The 21,865-nt window shown below is 41.5% G+C and overlaps 1 pseudogene; it reads left to right on the plus strand.

The window, feature by feature from the left end:
- Window positions 1-721: 721 nt before the first annotated feature.
- On the plus strand, window positions 722-5,198 carry LOC141407767 (uncharacterized; annotated as a pseudogene).
- Window positions 5,199-21,865: the final 16,667 nt, after the last annotated feature.

The following is a 21,865-nucleotide window of genomic DNA, read 5'->3' on the forward strand; positions in this document are numbered from 1 at the left end:
TTGTCAATTTCTTCTACATTATGTCAAATATTCAAAGAGATTATTTTATTTATTTCAAAGATGCATTCATGTTGAAATTAAAATTTAAATTAAGAAAATTTATAAACTGAGTCAAAAGAAAAGTAAGCGAGGCAGTTGGTTAAGGTGTCGGTTAATGCCACCATACTTCTGTATGCCCTGGAAGCGTCAGGCATAAATGACTTTAAAGTATTCGCATGTGGCCAGGTGTGGTAGCTCATGCTGTCATTCCAGGATGTGGAGAGGTTGAGGCAGGTGGATTGCTTGAGACCAAGCAAGGCAACATGGTGAAACCCCATCTCTATGAAAAATACAAAAATTAGCCAAGCATGGGGGTGCCTGCCTTTTAGTACTAGCTACTGGAAAGGCTAAGGTGAGAGGATCATTTGAGCCCAGGAGGTTGAGGCTGCAGTAAGCTCTGGTTGCATCACTGCACTCCAGCCTGGGTGAAAGAGGGAGACCCTCTGCCCAGGACTCTTGGGATAGGACTATACCCATAGGGATTGTCCGCAATAACTTCACATTTGAGTGGAAGTGGAGATTATATGTACCAATGCCAATATGTAGCAAAAAAGAAAAACATAAGAAATCATGGCAGAAATGGCCCAAAGAATGAAAAAGGGTGGAGGTAATTGAGAGAGGCTTTCTGGTGATACAATTTGAACTGATTTCTGGAGAATGGGTTGAATTCCAATAGGGGGAGATGGACCAAGTTAATTTTGACGAGGGAAATGTCTTGAGCGAAATCTCAAAAAGGAAAACAGGCCAATGTAAAGTGTTAATGAGCGGTCCGGTTGGGGTCCGGTGTAGGAGGAGAGTTCCAAGTGAAAAGGTAGTTGGTCTGATAGGTCAGGGTCTTGCAGGCAGAGGCAGATACTATCATTATTCCATTTTTCAGATTGGAAAACAGACACAGAGAGTCCAAGGTCACAAAGCTGGGAAGTGAATCTGGGCAGTCTAGGGGTAGCACCCTCTTCTTAAATGATCCATTAAAAGTTCTCTTCTGCAGGCATTCCAAAACTCTTCTCCATCTTTAGCTTCCACAGAGTACCATGAGGCCCCCTGTCTACCTCACAGGACAGGGCCTCAGAAAAGCAACAGATACCAACTCATACTAGCTTTTAAATAAAAAAATGTATAATCTTGCAAAACAAGAAGTGCAGAGGTTGGGCAAGAGCCAACATTGCTTAGTTCAGCAGCTCAACAATAAATCCAAGGACCTGGGTATTGGTGCACCTCTCCACACCACCATCCTCATGGGCCAGCTTCTACTTCCTCCTGAATGCTGTGTCTTTCCCTAGTTTTCTCCCTGATTTTAGCTCAAGTGCTGCTTCCTTCCTGGGGCCAGCCTTTCCTGCCTCCCTCGTGGGGCCAGTCCATCTTCCCAGGCTCTTGCAGCACACCTGGGTCTGCTGCACTTCCCCTTATTACATAATTCCGTGAATAACGTCACCTCTTTCTGTTAGACTCAAAGCTCCACTAGGGAAGAAATTCTGTGCATATTGCTCACTATTGAACCCTGGAGTCGACCACCCCAATATTTGTCAAATGAATAAATGGTAGCTCTACAGGCCAAAGGAACCCAAGAAACATGCAAACTACCAAAATACTCTTTACAACTCACTCCCCTCTGGAGAGTTTTCCCTGAGGCACATTCCTGCTGGTTTCTTCCCCTCAAGAAGCATTCTCCTTTCTCCTTCCTATAAAAGCCAGGTTTTTCTCAGATAGCCACACCATGCACCATGCAAACAGATTTGGATTATTCTATCATTTGGACATAATCTATGCACCCTATGCAGGTCCACAGGGTGCTGGTTGCCCCAGCTGCTGCTGGTGGTCTTCATGTAGCCAAGGTATCGCTAGTGTATGTGGAGAAAACAGAGCAACTGGAGAGAAACCGAGGAGGTAAAAGTGGGCAGGGCTTGGTGATGTTTGGGGATATGAGGGATAAGACAGAGAATGGTCTTAGGAAAATCTCCTGTTTTTTCCTTTTGGATAATGATATAGATGAATAAAAGTTCCAATCACGGGGATAGAAAACACTGGAAAATATGAGATTCATTCAGGCAAGTCTTTCATACACTATTCCATCATCAGTTTCATAAGGGAAAGGGAGTCAGATCTCATCTCCACCTTGTTTGCTTCTATCATACTGTGTTCTACCTTGTTGGATCTAGTTGATAACTAGATGATAGCTTCATACTGATGGTGGACTTACCTACTAGTGTTTGCACCTCCTTCTTGCCAGCCTAGAAGCTCTGAGACAGCAGGAGCAGTGTGTGTGCACGCATGTGTGTGTGTAACTGGATTCCCCACAGCACATTATTGTTTCATCCATAGTAAATGGTGGAGGAATATTTGCAGGCCTTAGCTGGACTGCAGCATTGTGAAGGTCAGATAACCACATTTGATAGGTTGGATTCTAACCTTGAAGCAGACAAAATGTCCATCTTATCAGCCTTGCTCACACCAGCTATGCCTTTCCTTTGTGGTTGTACGTTTGAAGAGCTCACGCCACAAGCCTCTTAAAAAGGAGATTGGACGTTCACCAGCCTCAGGCTGCATGGCAGGGTGACTGTGTCTTTGAATATCCCAGCTGGAGGCTGGTCATCCTTTTGTCTTTGGGTGAGTAGACTACTCAGGAAGGCAGGGATGCGTGCAACCTCCTTTCTTGTTAATGAGTTTGCATTTTATTTTGGCAGATCTAAAATAATATTTCAAAGGCAGTGTAGAAGCAGATAGGGACATTACTTGTAATTGTTTAATATTGTTATGACATGACATTTGCCTACAGAAAGAGAGACAAGCCACCATCTTCAAGGGAGGGCCAGAAGTGTTAAGTGCATCATGTTGAATATAATTACGTTTGGTGATCAGGCAGCCCTGGGTTCAAATCCTGTCTCTATTGCTACCAATTAAGCCAGTTAACTCCATCTGAGCCTCAGGCTGCCCATCTGTGTAATAAGCAGTAATAGCAGCTCTCCTGCAGGACTATGGTGAGAATTACAGCTCAGGCAACGATCATCATACTTCTTGGCACAGAGGTGTTCACTACCCAGGCAGTGTTATTATTATGTCTAAAGTTACAAAGGGAGTTTTTAAGAAAGATGGAATGAAAACTTGTTTCTCTCAATTCTGAGCTTATTAGAGCACACTGTTTTGCTTGAATAAAGCAGCCCTGGAGTCTCTCAGGGGAGGGTGTTTGTAACATCTGCTCAGGCACGGTTTCATTTCCTATATACCCAGAGACTAGCCCTGTACAAGTTGTGGGGAGATACTCATGTGAGTTGGCGGACTTTGGGTCAAATATTTTCCCTAAGCCCAGGTCTCTATGGCATTCTACAGAACACTCTGTATCCTTCTAAGGGACACTGGAAGAGCAAATGGATAGTACAGTGAGTTACAAATAAAATGGCCAATCTCAGCATGAAAGACTGAGGGTGTTACCTAATGAGGACGCAAACCACTCCATCTACATACAAGCCCATCTACATACAAGCAAACCACAAGCCTGCCAGAAAGAAAGAACATGCTATGTAAAGGTTTAATAACAGTGATGACTATTTGAACTTCCGCTCCAGAGCAGTTCAGTGGCCTCCCTGCCAGGAACAGAAGCCAAAGCACATCAGGATTCTTGAAGGCCCTGAAAGGTAAATGAGAATCCTAGTGTATGGCAAAACATTCCCACAAAAGAAGGGCTCCGTGTGTAGAGACTTAGAAAGGATTCCCAACTTCAGTCCCTTCAGAACCAGAAGCAAAGGTGGGGGACAGCCGATTTCAGTGGCCCTAGAGATTTGCCAGGAACTAGAGCCTTCCGGAGAAGTCCAGTTTTCCTATGCAGGGAGAGGACTGGGAGTTCTCTGGTCACAAGCATTGTGCCTTTGTTTTCAGGAAGACTTTTGGAGTCCCCCAGCATTGGAGGAACATTGCCTTACTGCGGACTCAAGCACAGTCTCTTACCTGGTAAGAAAAATGGAGCTGCATGCAGCTGCTGAAAACTTTATCCAGAAACCCAAAGATAGATGTTGGCACAAAGAAAGGAGGGCTGAAGAAAAGTGACCATGGGAACACATTGAGCTCTTAATCTGACCCATTTCTTCTGGGCCAGACCTGGAGCCAGGAATGTGGTGATGAATGAGGCTTGAGCTGAGATCGTGAGGATGAGACGGAGTCCACCCTGTGGGGATCAGGGATGATGAAAGGGCTCCGCAGATGGGGGACCCCCTGGCGAGAAGTTCTGCTGAGTGGAAAAGGGCTTGGAGTAACTGAGGTCAGCTGGATTCCTTAAACACTGCTCAGAGCCCTTGAAGCCATCTAAGGGCACACTTCTCAGGCCTGTTCCAAGCCACGCTCAACTGGGAATCTTTTAAGGACAGCTGCTCTGTTAGGCTTACCTGAGATGGTGTAGTTTTCCCCCGCCGCGGTAGTGGCACAGACAGTAAGTGTTCAGGAGCCGGACCTCACAATGCCCTGGACTAGGGCAAAGGAGGACCCCGTCCTCTCCCAGCCCTAGGCTAAAACACGGGAGGACCCCGACCGGTGACTCCATGGACCCCTGCAATGCCAAGAGCTAGGTTATGCTGCTGAAGGACCTCTCCGCCCTGGACTAAGGCACCGGAGGATTCCGGCCCTGCAGCGCCCGGCGGTGTCCTGGACTGTGCCACTGCAGAACCCCCACCCCTCCACACCCTGGACTCTGGCTCTGGAGAACTCCGGCCCTGGCTCGCCCTGAACTACTCCTGCCCCTCAGCGCGCTGGACTGTGTTTCCAGAGGACCTGGTCCTGCGGCAACTTGGGCTACCTCCTGGACTCCAGGACCCCAGTCCTGCCGGGCCCTAGACCAAGACCCAGGAGGACCCGACACCCCCTGTACTAGGGCACCAGAGGACCCATACCTTGCCGTGCCCTGGACTACAGCTCAGAAGGACCCCCAATTCGCTGAGCACTGGACTCCAGCACAGAGGGACCCCCACCACGGAGATATGGACCACTCCTGCCCCACCGCACCCTGGACTACCGCACGCCAAGACCCTCCCCTGAACGCGTCCTACACTCTGGCATGGGAAATCCAGCCTCGCAGAGCCCTGGACTCTGGCATTGGTGGACTCCCACTCGGCTACGTCCTGGACTCCTGCACCAGAGAACTCCTGTCCCCCCCGCACCCTGGACACCTACACTAGAAAACCCTGTCCCATCTCCCCGTAGACTATGGCAGGGGAGGACCCTGCAAACCGACTCCGGCACAGTAACACCCCTGACCCGTCATGGGCTGTATTTCAGCACTGGAGGACCCCCTGCCAGGGCGCTCTCTGGACTACCCCTGCTCCACTGCGTCCTGCCCTACAGCACAGCAGGACAGCCGTCCCCCGGCGCACTGGACTGAGGCACAGCAGGACTGGGGCCTCGTGTGTGGGGGACTGTAGGACGAGGTGACCCCCGCCCCTCTGCACCTCGGACTATGGCACAGGAGGACCGCCACTCGCGAATGCCCTGGACCACCTCAGGACAGGGCCCTCACTCCGCCGCGCCCAGAATACAGCACTGGAGGACCCCAATCCCGTCGCTCCATGGACTCCACCACCGAAGACCCTCGCCCCCCTGCGCCCTGGACAAAGGCAAGGGAGGACCCAGCCTCACCGCACCGTGGGCTATCGCATAGGAAAACCCCCAGTCCCACCGTGCCAGAGACTCTGACAAGAGAGGACTCCTGCCCCCTGCTCCCCCGACTACAGCAAGACAGGAACCGCACTCCTCGGAGGTCCTCACTGTGGCAACTGTGGACCCCCGCCCTGGTATGCCCTGAACTAAGTCAGGCAATGACCCCGACCCCACCACGCCGTGAACTCCAGTATTGGAGGACCATTGCATTACTGTGGACTTAAGCACTGGACTATCTCAGGGCAGGATCCTTGTCCCGCCATGCCCTACTCTATGGCACGAGAGTACCCAGCCTCACTGCGCTCTGGACTCCAACACCCCAGGACTCCTACACGGAGGACTCCCGCTCCTTCACAGTCCCGTCCTGGACTCCTGCACAGGAGAACCCCCGCCTGGCTGCACCCTGGATATAGCAAGGCAGGAATTCCGCCCTGTGGCGCTCTGCACTGTGGCACCTGAGGATCCACAGTCCAGTGCGCCCTGGACTACTGCGCCACAGGACTCCTGTTCCGCCGCGCCCTGGACTATGGCATCAGAGAACCCAGCTCCCCGCGCCCTGGACAAGGGCAACGGAGGACCCAGCACCCGGCGTCCTGGACTAAGGCACAGTAGGACTCCGGCCGCATTGTGTACTCCTGCACAGGAGGACCCTTGCAGGGCAGCGCACTGGACTGAGCTACTGAAGGAGCCCCACCCCTGCCTCACCCTGGACTAAGGCACTGGAGAACTCTTCCTCCACAGAGCCGCGGACTCTTGCAGGAGAGACCCTCCACCAAGCCTGCCCTGGACTGTGGCCCAGTAGGGCCCACACCACGTCATGGACTCCTGTACTGGGGGAAGAGTAGTGATAAATGTCCAGGTTTACTAGTTGAAAAGTAGCAATCAATGTGTTACAATGAATGGATTTGATGTAAAATTACAAATGCTGAAAACATTATGTGTAATTGCCTAGCCAGAACAATTACACAAGACAAAGAAATAAAATAAATCCATATAGGGAAGGAAGAGGTAAGATTGTTTCTGTTTTCTGAAAATATAATCTTAAGATAGAGAACATCTTAAAGACTCCACCAAAATAAATGGTTAAAGCCAATCAAGAAATTCAATGAAGTTAATAGTTACAAAATCAATATACAACTACCATTATTGTTTCTATACAATAATGACAAACTATTACCTGAAAAATAAATTGATAAGGCAATTTCATTTATAATAGAATCAAAACAGATATATAAATATATAAAAGACAGGAGTTAATTTAATCAAGAACGTGAAAGATTTGCACACTGAAAACTATAGCACATTGATGACAAAATTAAAATAGCATAAATAAATGGAGAGACATCCTTTATTGATGAATTCAAAAATTAGTATTTTAAAAGTGTCAATGCTACCCAAAGTAATCTACAGATTAAATGTAAGCGCTATGAAATTCCAATGTCATTCTTCACAGAAATAGAAAAATTACTCCTGAAATTTGTATGGAACCACAAAAGACCCCAACTAACCAAAGCAATCTTGAACAAAAAGAATAAAGCTGGAGGCATCAGACGACCCAATTACAAACTCTATGACCAAGCTGTAGTAATTGAAACAGCATAGCACTGGCATAAAAAGAGACACATAGAACAGTGAAAAGGGATATAGAACCCATAAATAAATCCACATGTCTGTGGTCAATTGGTTTTTTGATAAAATAACTAAAAAATACACAAAGAAGAAAGAAAATTATTTTCAATAAATGGTATAGAAAAAACTGACTCTCCACATACAGAAGAATAAAATTTGAGTTTTATTTTTCTCTTTATACAAGCATCAAATCAAAATGAAAATCTGAAATGTAAAACTACCACAAGGAGATAGAGAAGAAGACTGTCTGACATTGGCCTGAGCTATGATTTTCTGTAGATTATTCCGAAAGCACAGGCAACAAAAGCAAAAACACACAAATGAGATTGCATAAAACTAAAAAGCTTTTCCACAGGAAAAAAGCAATAATAGAGTGAAGAGAACCCACAAATGGGATGACATTTTTAAACCATACATCAGATAAGGGGGCTCATATAATAATATATAAGTAACTCAACCTACTCAAAAATAAGAAAAAAATTATGCTTATTTTAAAAAATAAGCAAAGAACCTGAATAGACATTTCCTAAGGCATACAAAAAAGCTAACAGGTACATGAAAAAATCACAAACATTCCTAATTATCAGAGAAATGCAAATCAAAGCCACACTGAGATATCACCTCACACATTTTACTAGGGCTATCATAAAGACAGATGGAAGATAAGTGTTGATGAGGACGTAGAGAAAAAGAAACCCTGTACACTGCTGGTCAGAATGGAAATTAGTACAACCATCTTGGAAAACAGTATGAAGCTTCCTCAAGAAATTATAAATATATTTACCCTATGATCCATCAATCCCACTTCTGGATATATGTCCAAAGGAATTTCAATCAGGATGTCAAAAAGAGACATCTGCAATTTCATGTTCATTGCAGCATTATTCCTAATAGCCATGAATTAGAAACAACCTAAGTGCTTATCAACTGAAGAATGGATAAAAATAGGTGGAAAAATTGGAACCCTTCTACACCACTGGTGAGATTTCAAAATGTAAAACAGTCTGGCAGTTCTTCAAAATGTTACACATAGACTCAGCACATGACGCAGCAATTCCACTCCTGTGTGTTTACCAAAAAGAAAACAAAACAAATGCTACACACAGTAGTACACAAATGTTTATAGCAACAAAAAGTAGAAAACAACAGAAATGTTCATCAACTGAGGAGTGGATGAATCAAATCAATCCATAAAATAGAATCTTATTTAGCAATAAAAGGGAAAAAAGTGTTAATGCATGCTCCAGAATGGATGAACATTAAAAATATGTGAAGTGAAAGAAGTGAGTAAAAAATGACTATGTGTTATAATGATTCCATTTATGTGAAATGTCCAGAATAGGCAAATTCATATTCAGAAAGTAGACGAGTGGTCGCCTAGACTAGGAGGGCTTTAGGAAAGGCTGGAGAAAATGGGGAAAGTTTGCTAATGGGTGCAAATCTCTTTAAGGCACATTAAAATGTTCTAAAATTATACTATGATGATTATTTCTCCACCCAGTTAATATACTAAAAGAATTTGAAGTTTGTACTTTAAATGAGTGAATCACACGAAGTATGAATAATATCTCAATAAAGCTGTGGGAAGTTAAAAGTATATGTAGGATGCATACAAAAATCCTACTTATCTTTATACATGAATGAAATTCTGTCATTTGTAAAAACATGGATGAATTTAGAGGATATATACTAAGTAAAATAAGCCAGACGCAGAAAGACAAATATCTCATAATATCACTTATATGTGAAATCCACAAATGTGCACTCACAGATGTTAGGAGTAGAATGGTGGTTTATCAGAGGCTGAGCGGAGTCGGGGGGAAGTCGGCAGTAGAATGGTGGTTTGTCAGAGGCTAAGCAGGGCCGGGGTGCAGGTAAGTTGGGAGTAGAATGGTGCTTTATCAGAGGCTGAGCAGGGCGGGGGTGAAGTTAGGATTAGAATGGCGGTTTATCACAGGCTGATCAGGGCGGAGTGGGGGGTGGGAAAAGGGGAACTATTCAATGGGATAATGCTTCAGCAAGGAGAGATACATTCTGGTGATATGGTGCACAGCAAAGTGACAGCAGTTACTCATAATGAAGTGCGTATCTTAAAACTGCTAAAATACTACAACTCAAATGTTTCACCATAATGTAATAAATATGTGAGGTGGAGGATATGTTATTTAACCTAATTTGTCCATTTCACAATATTTACATGTATTGTACCACATTGTATCCATATATATTTATTTATCAATAAAAACAATTTTAAAAAGCGAGCAAAACAGTTGTGGCAGATCTTCATCTAAAGACATTTCTGAGAAAAATGTATCTGTTTTCTTTCAGAATAAATTTACAGTTAATAGATATTATGTTACCTAAAGTAAAGCGGATAATTTTGGCCATCAGCTTATACTGTGGGATAATCTCTTTTTGCTGACCTTGTAAAAGCTGTGGCGGATTAACAACAAGTAGGAAAGATTTTTATCATGATCAGGTAAAGGTTCTGCATGCTTCTATTTTGAATAATATTGTCCCCCTAGAATCGCAAAGTGTGAATGCCTTTTGTTTCAGAGGTCTAGCCCTAAATGGTTTAGTCAATTACATCTTGCATTCTAAAACAAGTCCTGGTGTGTTTGTGATGGTACTATATATAATTGTGTTTTTAATTTAACTATTATATATGTCTACTTTTCTGTTAAAAGTCTATATTTTACAGAGGCCCTCCATACATATAAGTGCTTTTATGATAGTCTATCCACTAAATTTCAAACATAAGTTAAGGAACCGTTTTGCTTTTATTTTTTATTATTGTTATTATATTTTAAGGCTAGTCAAGTGAAGCAGTGGGAGTGGAGAAGGAACTGCTTTAATTTTTATATGTTGGTGTTACAGGCTGTATGTGACAGGCTATATATTTGTCGGCTGAATTTTAGAAACAAAGTGAAATATTTATTTCGTATTTCATTAGATATAGGGATGATGATTACTTCAAGGGATTGTCGCTAGACTGAAAGCATCACATCATCAATCACTTGGAAACAATATTTTGCCTATGTGTTCTGTTATGTTGACAAAAACTTTTATTGTGGCAATATACCTCACAACTGAAATATGTGAAAAATATACAGGAAAAAAGACAATATTTGTTATTAAGGGATATTTAGGCCTGAGCTGCAAGATGCAAATATTTAAGACATACACTTTTTAAAAATTACATTTAAAATGTAAATTGAAGCAAGGCATTTAGAAAAAGACATAATATCTACTATAAAAGTCCTAGGTTAGAAAAGTTAAAATACTAAATGAGAAAATAATGCTTCTTGGGTAGTTTAAAATCAAATATGAGGCAAAAAATTACTCAGAACTTTTTGTAAGATTAAGAACATGTGGCCGGGTGCGGTGGCTCAAGCCTGTAATCCCAGCACTTTGGGAGGCCGAGACGGGCGGATCACGAGGTCAGGAGATCGAGACCATCCTGGCGAACACCGTGAAACCCGGTCTCTACTAAAAAATACAAAAAACTAGCCGGGCGAGGTGGCGGGCGCCTGTAGTCCCAGCTACTCGGGAGGCTGAGGCAGGAGAATGGCGTAAACCTGGGAGGCAGAGCTTGCAGTGAGCTGAGATCCGGCCACTGCACTCCAGCCCGGGCTACAGAGCGAGACTCCGTCTGAAAAAAAAAAAAAAAAAAAAAAAAAAAGATTAAGAACATGTATACAGTTTCTTTGATATAAAATGAAATAAATGTCTGAATATAACTTTAATAGAATAGGCAAACAAGGGCAAAGGAGAAGTGTATGCAGAATAAAGTGAACATATTATTCTAACAATGAGAGGGACAGAATTGAATGATTGCTCTTGGAGACAAGGGATTTTAATGTCTGAGTCAATGACAAAACTTTCGTTTGCAAGTTAAAAAATGTACCTTAAACCTGGTGAAGGAATAAAGGGTGGTGGAGGGGAAGACTCTTTGTACACTAAACTGGTTTTAATGACTATTGAATTAATCATAAGTTCAAATGATTTTATGGAGGCCGTTTCTTTTTTATTTGATATTTCTGGACTGCTTTTCTCTTTGTATTTGCTCCATTTTTACCTGCTTGAACAAATTTTCCCCACAAAGTTTAGGAAACACTGTAACCACATGCTCCAGCATGATGTGATCCCTGAAAGCATTTGCAGCTGGGAGAGGAGGCAAAGGGGCTTCTCTTTCAACAAATGCATATTAATCTCAGTGAAAACTCGGAAGTTTAAACATGGTCCTCCTTGGGTCATGTGGCTACCCCAGGACCAGTCGTTGCACCAGACATAGGAGATAGTCTCAAAAGTCAGGCTGGAGTCAAGGTTCTCTGGTGGAGTTTCCACTTTAGAAATGGGTTTTGTCAGGCTTTGTGTTTTCGTGTTACAGACATGATAGCCATATATCTATCTATTCCACTTCCAGTGGAGATGAAAACCTAACGCATATGCCCACTCAATGGATTTTACATGAATCTTCATAGCAGCTTTACTTGCAACAGCAAAATCCTGAAAACAGTCCAAATGTCCATGGACAGATGAATTTGTGACTGAAAAATTTACTATGGTATATGTATATAATGAAATAATACTCCCTAGTAAGAACAGAACAATTGATAGATGTAGCAACATGAATAAATCTCCAAAATAGTGATGCTGAGTGATGAAAAAGTATACCCACCCTATGATTTCATGTATTTGGAAATAAAAACTCACAGGGACTGCAGGTGGATCAGTGGTTGCCTGTGGATGGGGTGGGGATAGGCAAGAGAAAGAGAGTAGCAAAAACACAAGAAAACTTTGGTGGTAAAGGTAATGGATATGCTTTTTATTTGAATATGTTGTTGGTTTTATAGAGCTACAAATACCAAGAATAATCAAAATGTACAATTGAAGTATGTGCAGTTTATTGCATGTAAATAAAACTTTTAAAAATTAACTGATACAAATTGACTTACATGACCAGAAATCTGTTGAAAACTCTCATGTTTTCTTCCCTATTTTTATTCTTGTGTGCTCTTACAGACCGTGTGAACACATTTCTCATCTTACTGTTCTTTTATGTCTACATTTCTCCAGGTCAATATAACTATCACCATAATTTCTTGCTTTCTCTTTAGTTCATTAGTAATTATGAGTAATGTATTGAAATGTTAAAGATATGTTCATGCATTCAGAATCCTCTGCTCTCTGATCCACATAATAGGGAATTAAGCTGTCAACAATTACACAGAATATTGCTCCTTTTTTGTTTGTTTGTTTTTTGATGAAGTCTGTCTTGGTTACCCAGGCTGGAATGCAATGGCACATTCTGGGCTCACTGCAACCTCCACCTCCCAGGTTCAAGCAATTTTCCTGCCTCAGCCTCCTGAGCAGCTGGGATTACAGGCATCTGCCATCATCCTCAACTAATTTTTGTGTTTTTATTAGAGACAGTGTTTCACCACATTGGCCAGGCTGGTCTTGAACCCGTGACCTCAGGTGATCTGCCCACCTTGGCCTCCCAAAGAGCTGGCATTACAGGCATAAGCCACCATGCCCAGCCAGAATATTGCTACATTTTCAAATAGCTACAATTAACCCTGATCTGGACACCTTGAGTTGATCATAGCTTTGTAAAAGAGGATAGCATTGTAAAACTATAAAAGTAGACTAATAATAAATAACAGAATGCTTTCAGTATAAGAAATAACACTATCCTAAGCAAAAATAAATAAATAAATAAATAAAGCTGGAGGAATTTTATTATCTGACTTCATATTATACTACAGAATTATAGTAACCAAAAGAATATGGTACTGGCATAAAAACAGACCCATAGATCAATGGAACAGAATAGAGAACCCAGTAGCAAATCTACATAGCTACAGTGGACTCATTTTTGACAAAGGTGCCAAGAACATACACTGGTGGTAAATGGTGTTCAAAAAACTGGATATCCATATGCAGAGGAATGAAAACAGACTAGTATCTCTCATAATATATGAAAGTAAAATCAAAGTTGATTAAAACTCCAACAATAAAACTGGTACAAAAAAAGTTTGAGGAAAATCTCCAGAACACTGGTCTGGGCAAAAATATTTTGAGCAATACCCACAAGCACAGGCAACCAAAACACAAATGGACAAATGGATCACACTAAGTTAAAAAGCTTCTGCCCAGAAAATGATACAATCAACAAAATTAAGAGACAATCCACAGAATGGGAGAAAATATTTGCAAACTACTCTTCCGACAAGGGATTAATAATAAGAATATATAAAAAGCTCGAACAACTCTTTAAGAAACAATCTAAATAACCTGGTTTAAAAAAGGGGGTAAAAGATTTGAATAGATATTTCTCAAAAAAAGGCCTACAAATGGCAAACAGGTATAAGAATGGTGCTCAGTATCACTGATCATCAGAGAAATGCAAATTAAAACTACAATGAGATACCATCCCACCACAGTTTAAATGACTTGTATGCAAGCCAGGGAAAGTCTACTTTGATTGACTTATGGCCCTAGTCACCTGGCAGTTCCTTCAGATGTGGCTTCCCAGGTTTGTGTATCCAGGTGACACTGTGCCTGTGTGTCCTTGTGTCCACGTGGCAGTGTCTGTGTGGTGGTGTCTGACAGTGTGGAGGTGTGTCCATGTCACAGTGTGGCGGTGTGTCTGTGTGTGTGGCAGTGTCCATGTGGCAGTGTGTCTGTGTGTTCGTGTGAGAGTGATGGTGTGTCCCTGTGACAGTGTGGTGATGTGTCTGTGTGTCTGTGTGTCCCTGTGGTATGTGGTCGTGTGTCCTTATGGTGATGTCTCCGTGTGTCTGTGTCCGTGTGACAGTCTGGTGCTGTGCCTGTGTGGTGACTTCTCCGTATGTCTGTCTGTCCGTTCATGTGACAGTGTGGCAGTGTGTCCGTGTCGTAATGTCTCCGTGTGTCTGTACATGTGACAGTGTGGTGGTGTGTCTGTGTGTCCGTATGGTGACATCTCCATGTGTGTGTCTGTCCATGTGGCCATGTGGTGGTGTGCCCGTGTGGTAGTGTCTTCGTATGGCGGTGTGTCAGTGTGACAGTGTAGCGGTGTTCCTTCTCCAGCGTGCAGAGCTGGCACCTTGCCCTCTCAGCCCAGGATGCCCCAGAAGGCCCCAGCTTGGCGGGCAGGAGGTGGCTCCTGTGGAGGGAGGTGCAGGGAGCCCCAAGAGCCGAGTTTGTGGGGTCCCCTGCATTGGGTGGGAGTGAGGAGAAAGGCACCCAGGCAGCCAGGAGAAGGCTGGGCCTGCCCTAAGGAGGTGACCCACTCTGGGCCTGCATTTCCTGGGCCGAGTACTCCAGTTCAGTCATCTTGTCCTGAGTCCTTTGTGGAACTTGGAGATTGCTGAGTTTTGAAGAAGGGAAGGTCATCTTTGTTGCGGAAAGCCTGGTGTGTTTCTCTATTGCTGTCACTTTTCAGCCTCATCGCTGGTGAAACATCAAATGTCGGACACCTTCTGCCAAGAAAACTCCTGGAAGTAAATGTGGGGACTGGCAGTATCCAACCAGAGGAGTCACACGCGGATTTCTGTTTGTTTGGAGATCTGAGTTTTTCCCTGTGGGTGGCGGAAGCGGAGCAGCTCTGAGGCGGGAAGGAAGGTGGGTTCTGTGCTACAGGAAGGTCCTGGCCTGGGCCGGAGGCGCCAGAGGGGATGGGCGGTCAGGGGCTGTGCAGGCCACCGGGCAGTGTGCATTCCCCCGGCTGGTCGCCCAGGAGGAGGACAGGTCCCGGCCTGGCGGGATCAGAGGCAGCCAGGCTGCGCTGCGGTCTGTGAACCAGGCGTGATGGCTGGCAGAGCGGTAGGCCATGGCGGAAGGGGACTCCCGGGCACCTGCTGTGCATCCTCATGACCAGGACACACACCGGCCCCTGGAGGCCAGGCGGAGCAAGCAAGGGGCGCCAGGCAAGGTTTGGGGTTCCCGCGGTGGGAGGTGGGTCCCTGGATCCTGGTGTCCTGCTGCTGTCCGGAACATGGGCCGCCTTCCCTCAGGCGCACCCCTCCAGGGTCGCCTATCTGCGACCTCAGCACAGTTCCTGGCTGGTGGGAGGATGGGGCGGAGGCCTCAGGGCCCAGCTGGGTCTGCAGTTTCTGCCACTGGTGGTGGCGCAGGGGTGAGCTCAAGCTGTGTCCAGGCAGGAAACTCTCCGACCTCGCCAGCTTCTGTGCCAGCTTTGGTGACTCTCTCCAGCTCAGCTTCAACACCGTTCAACAGTTCTGTGTTCTCTATTATCAACAATAATTCTTTCTATATTGGTGACAGAGCAAGACTCCGTCTCAAAAAAAAAAAAAAAAAAAAAAAAAAAAAAAAAAAAGAATGTAAAGATGCATGTGGAGTGATATCACAGTTGAAACATTAAAAATATATAATTTCATTTTCTAAGAATTTTAATTTTCTAAGAAGTAAAATTATGACTCTAGTGCTAATATAAGATAAACACGTATCAACAGTGTTATTCAACTCAGTAAGCAATGAAGTTTCCAGTAAAAGCTTCAAGTCATTGCAAGGAACATTAAAGTAGCTTTACAGCCAATGTTAAGGTGAGATCGTTGGTTAGTTACAATACTAGATGGTATCCAACATAGCCAGAAGCTGTCATCTTCGTGAGTTATCTCTTCCATGGCACAGAAATTATGCGTTTCTCTACTGTACAAAATATTTATCTTTTCTACTACTTCTGCACATAAAAATATTGCTAGTCACAAAAGACCAGGATTGCACTGAAAAAAAAAAAAATCTGAGTACTATCTCTCACCTGTCTTCATACTTCTTTTCTTCCTTTATGAAATATCTTTGAACTGCATTTTCTATCTGAAGGTCTCTGGAGAGAGAGAGTAAAATGAATAGAAGCATAGTAAGTGAATATTTTGATAACATTTACAGCTTTATTCATGTCGAATGAACATAAAATACACTACCAATATTTAAAGCGTAATGAGATGAATTTGATGTATACATGTGCCCATTAAACAATCACCATGAAGGGATCAGTGAGTATATCCAATACTCTCAAAGCTTCTCAGTTCCCCTTGGTAATGCACGCTCATACCTCTCAGGTGTGAAGTACTGAGCTACACACACACATACACACACACTGGAATATCTAATTGTTTCAGAAGCATTTGTTGAAAATGTTATGTCCATGAATGCTCTAAGAACTTTATTAAAAACTAGCTGAAAGCTGATATACATGTGTATATCTATATTTGTCCCACATTGTCTTAAGTACTGTAACTTGATAAGTCTTGAAACCAGGTGCTGTTAATTCTCCAACAGCACCTGGTTTCAAAGTAATTGTTTCCTTTCAAAGTAATTTGCCTTTATAGGTCCTCTACCCATCGACATACATTTCAGAATTTTAGTTTCTCAACTTCTAAAATAAGGAATACAGCTGTGATTTGATTGGAATTCTTATAGATCAATGTGGGAAGAAAAGACATTTTAACAGTATTGAGATTTATGACTCATACATTCCATTGATTGAGGTCTCTTATTTATTTTAACAATATTTTATAGTTTCATAGTTTTCAAACGTTTCTCTTTTTTGCAGGTTTATCCCTAAGTACTACACGCTTTGATATTTGCAATAATACCAAAATTGTGGTAATATTAATGTAAATGTTTCATTTTTTCCTCCAGTAATTGTCAGGTAGCTTTAAATCATAATTTAATTGTATGATACAACGGGGTTTTGAGAAACGTATACACATTGTATATATACTTTTTTTCAGTTTGGCAGATTGACTCCACTATCATATCATAATTTAAAATTGCACTAATTACCACCAGCCTGCTCTCAAGGACAATACATCAAAATATGTATCACGTTTCAGTTTATTTAGCATCATGAAACTCTCACATTGCACTTACTTTTGGAAACCTGGAATAAAACAATAATGTAAATATCAGCTCACAGGCAACATATGGGTACATGTGACAATTTTCTAAATATCGACCTTTCACTATTTAATTCTCTGTTTATATTGTCAATTTTTTCCCTCGTCTTGAAACTCTCTTACACTGCTTATTAAATTTTGGTTCAATTCTCTCCCTACTTTTTCCAATAATCTACTTTCTAATACTTTACTGATGCCGTACTCCTTTTCATTTGGACACTTTTAAAAAGCTGCATAATTTCTCCTTTGTATTAAAATGCAAATCCATATCCAAAATAAATGAGCGCAGGGAACAAACAGATGTTTGTGCAGTGTGTCCATGAGCAATATTATCCACAATAATCAAAGGGAAGGAGCAGCCCATGTGAATATTGATGGATGAGTAGTTAGAAAAATGTGGTATATACGGCAACGTCATAATATTCGGCCTTAAAATATATTCTGAACATGCTATGAAATAGATGAAACTTGAAGATATGCCAAGTGAAATAAGCCAGTTCGAGAAATTCAAACATTCTATATCATGCCATTTCTGTGAGATACTTTGTGAAATTTGTAGAGACAGAAAGTAGAATGGTGATTGCTACGGGGAGGGGTAGGGAGAGGAATAGGAAGTTGGTGTTCAATGAGTACAGAGTTTTAGTTGGAGAAGAAGACAAGTTTTGGAGGTCTATGGTGGTGACTGTTGCACAACAGTGCAAATATACTTAATGCCACAAAACCGTGCACTTAAAGTGATTAAAAACGTAAATCTTTTGTTCTGTATATCTTTCCAGAATTATAAACCTGCAATCACAGTATAGAAATAGAACATGTTATATAGATTTGGGTGATGATATTTTACACATTTGCACATATAAAATGCTAAATAAATTAAACATGGAATGAAGATTTGTCCTTAAATATAATTTACAAGAAGACTTTGATATTTGTTTTTCACAAGTGAAGCATTCTTATAAAGTGTCATGACCTTTTGGGGGAACCTCTGGGAAAAATGGAGAAACTCTGAAGCTACACTCTCCCTAACCTCCCTTTACAGGGAGCTCCTGCAGCTCCTACAGAAATAAGTGGCTGAGATTCTTGATTGCATAGCAGAATTTCTCATCCAAACCCTTTCCCTTTTTAGTGTCTGTGTATCAGTATAAAAGTTCTGTAAACTGTAGTTCCTTATTTTAATCCCAAAGCACAGTAACAATATATTTCATCGTAGCATTGGCAGTTTCTGTGAGTGTTTTGTTTAATTCTTAAAACTCTATCTTTGGGATTCCAAAGAGCCTAAAAAGTAAAATATTTTAAAAAGGGGAAAGAGACAAAGAGAAAGAAAATAAAATAAATAGCCCATTCTGTCACTGTTATTAAACACCAGAATACCTTTCTGTTAATCTAATTAAAATTAGTGACATCATTTAGCATTTATATCTTGAACAAAAGTTTGGAATCCTGAAAAAGAAATTTAATTTGCTAATAAATATATTTGAGTGGAATTGAAATCCTTATATATTACTTCAAATAAGAACACAAGATGAATTATGATATAGAAAATTCTATCTCTCATTGTCCAAAATCTAATAGTTAAATTGAACTTATCGAATAACATTATTTGCCAGGCATGTGGCTTACATCTGGAATCCCAATACTTTAGGAGGCAAAGGCAGGTGGATTGTTTGAGCTGAGGAGTTGCAGACCAGGTTTGGCAGTACAGTGAAACCCAATCTTGAAAAAAAAAAAAAAAAGCCAGGTGTGGTGGCTTGCCTTTAGTCCCAGATACTCAGGAGGATGAGGTGGGAGGATCACGTGAACCTGGGGAAGCTGGGACTGCAGTGCACCATGATTGTGTCACTGCATTCCAGCTTGGGCAACAGACTGAGACCCTATCTCAAAGAAAGAAAGAGAAAGAGAACAAAAGAACAAGAGAAAGAAAGCAAGAAAGCAGGAAGGAAGGAGGGAAGGAAGGAAGGAAAGAAGGAAGGAAGGAAGGAAGGAGAAAGAAAGGAAGGAAGGAAAAATAATGTTTTTGGTGCCAATAATCTTTGTGAAATTATGCATGGAATTTTGCTTTAATGAAATAGATTTAACTAAATTGTGACATAATTTAAGTGTACTGACCCTAGCAATCAGAGGCCTCCGAATCTGCACAATGACTTGACAGTTACATTTGACAAGAATTGATTCTCCTATCATACATACAGCATAGTCAGAATTTCAGAACTCCAACTTTCCCTATGCTATTTGTGCACATTGCTTAACATCTCTAAGAGTTGATATTTTTACTCTTAAAATACTGCTAATAATAGTACCTAGTTTTTATAACATGTATCAAAAGCATTATACTTTAAGGCAGATAGTAATTTCTCAGTAAATATTTGCTAATGTGTGTTTTAGTACAAACAGGAAAATTGGATTATGATATTTATGACACTGTTGATTCTCCTTCTAGAAACATTTAATTGTTTCTAAAACTTGTTTTCAAGTAGAGCAGTATTTTGTGTTCAAATTGAAAATACTATATATTCATACTTTTTTTAAAAAAGTATTCCTTGAATATTTTCATTAAAAAAATTCCTAAATGAGCTTGAGCAAGGAGGACAGGAGAGATCAGTAAAATAAGGCTTTGTGGCATAGGAGACATTTGGTGGAGAGCTTTCAGCTCAAATAAGATTTGAAAAAAAAAAAAAGAGAGAGAGAGAATTTTTATAACAAATGTAAAGGCAGGATTTACCCTGATGAGCTTGTGAAGAAAATACAGAGTATAACGTAATCCAAAAGAGACTAATCAGTCAAAGTAGTTTTGAAGGAAATATCTCGAAGAGAGAGAACATAAAATGAAGATCAGGTATGTAATTATTTTAATAATCTACCCATGAGATAGAAAGCACTGGGTTTTTTGAATTGATCACAAAGGGAAAATAGTTTCAAGAACCATTCTTTGTTCAGCCTAAAGCAGATTTTACATTTTGAAACAATGACATATTGTGCTAAGTAGATAATATCCACATTCGTGTGTATATGAACAATTCTGTTCTCAATAAAAACACTTTATTCACACAAGTGATGATTATCTGCATTTGATTTAGTGCTGAAAGGCCAAAGGGGGACTAATAAAATTTTAGAAATGCAAGCGGCTTAACTGGAAAATCATGATCATATTCAACTCATCATGACTGAAATAAGAAAACAAAGCAAAAGATAAATAAGAAAAAAATGGACTACATGAACATTTGCTTCTCTCCTAAGAATCAAAACGCTTAATTTGCTGTGGCTTAAAGGCATCTAGGTCCACAAGCCATGCAAAAGTCTACTGTTTCTGGGAGATAAGAAGAAGCAAAACACATCAGCTTTCAGAGAAGGTTAAGAAACCTCTCACACCCTACACCACCCCACCTGAGACCAGGCAAAGGATCACTGCTTCTGGGTCACGGATGGAGGAAAAATACTTCTCCATCAGGAGAGGAACAAGGATTGTTTTGGGGTCCAGGATTTTGCACTAATGCAGAGTCGTGCTACTGTGGTAAAGGGTTGGAAAATCTCCATCCAGTGACCACAGACAAAGGTACATTGTTCCTATGGAAGGAGAAAGAAAAGAGTTAGCCCTTATGGTGGGTTTGAAAACTTTCAATGATATAAATCAAAGGTTTTCTACCACTGAGGTGGGAGGAGGCAAGATATTATTTCTTCCTCAAAAACCAACACAGATAAGGGACAGTTTGACTCCCACTGGAATAAGAGTCGCGAAGTGCTAAAAATATCCCTTCTCTGAGACTCCGATGATGAAACTGGCTCCAAAATAACATGAATCATCCCTCTGCTCCCAACCTCAATTTTCTGCATAGTCACACACACACAAGAAATGATGTTCTACAGTTAGAGAGGAACAAGAAAGTGGAGAGAGACCCTCTCTGTGACATAGGTGGTAAGGACTACCGGAAGGTAACTGTGGAACAGGAGCATTGGCATATGCCCTCCAGAGCCTAAGGCCCCACACAAGGCAAATGGTATGGCAGCCTACTGCTGGAGAAATTGAAGTTACATGGTTCACTGAATGTTTCAGACACCACAGCAAAAACCAGCCTTTGTTCCTGCCCACACTAATAGCATGACACAAACCAAAATGAAACAGAAACATAAAACAATCTTGACATAAGTAATTATCTCATGAGCTACTGTTTTTGTACATCTGATGATCTGCATTTTTTAGGAATTGGGAGACACATAAAAGCAAGTTAGAAATTTGAGTTATGAGTTATAATATTTTCAAAAGATAAAAAGTCGACAGAATCAAATTCAGAGATAATTCAGATGTTGGAACTAAATGCAAGTAATTTAAAATAATAATGATCAAAATGTTAAAGGATCTAGTTAAAAAAAAAGACATGCATGGAAAAATGAGGAATTTCAGCAGAGATGGGAACAGTAAAAGGCAAAAGCTAGAAATAAGTGAAAGCTTGAGAACAGAGATGAAGAATTACATCAGCAAGCTGATTAGCAGACTGGTCATCAGAGTTAAGAAAGAAGCAGCTAATTTTATACTAGGCCAACACAAATTATTTGAATGGCAGCACAAAGGGAAGAAAGAGGAAAACAAAATAAACCAATGAACCAAGCAAATAAAATACTCCGGTGAGTCCAAGAATTCTCTGCCAATACGAAATTAA

This window comes from Macaca fascicularis, chromosome 10 (assembly GCF_037993035.2).
Source record: "Macaca fascicularis isolate 582-1 chromosome 10, T2T-MFA8v1.1".
Taxonomy (NCBI): Eukaryota; Metazoa; Chordata; class Mammalia; order Primates; family Cercopithecidae; genus Macaca; species Macaca fascicularis.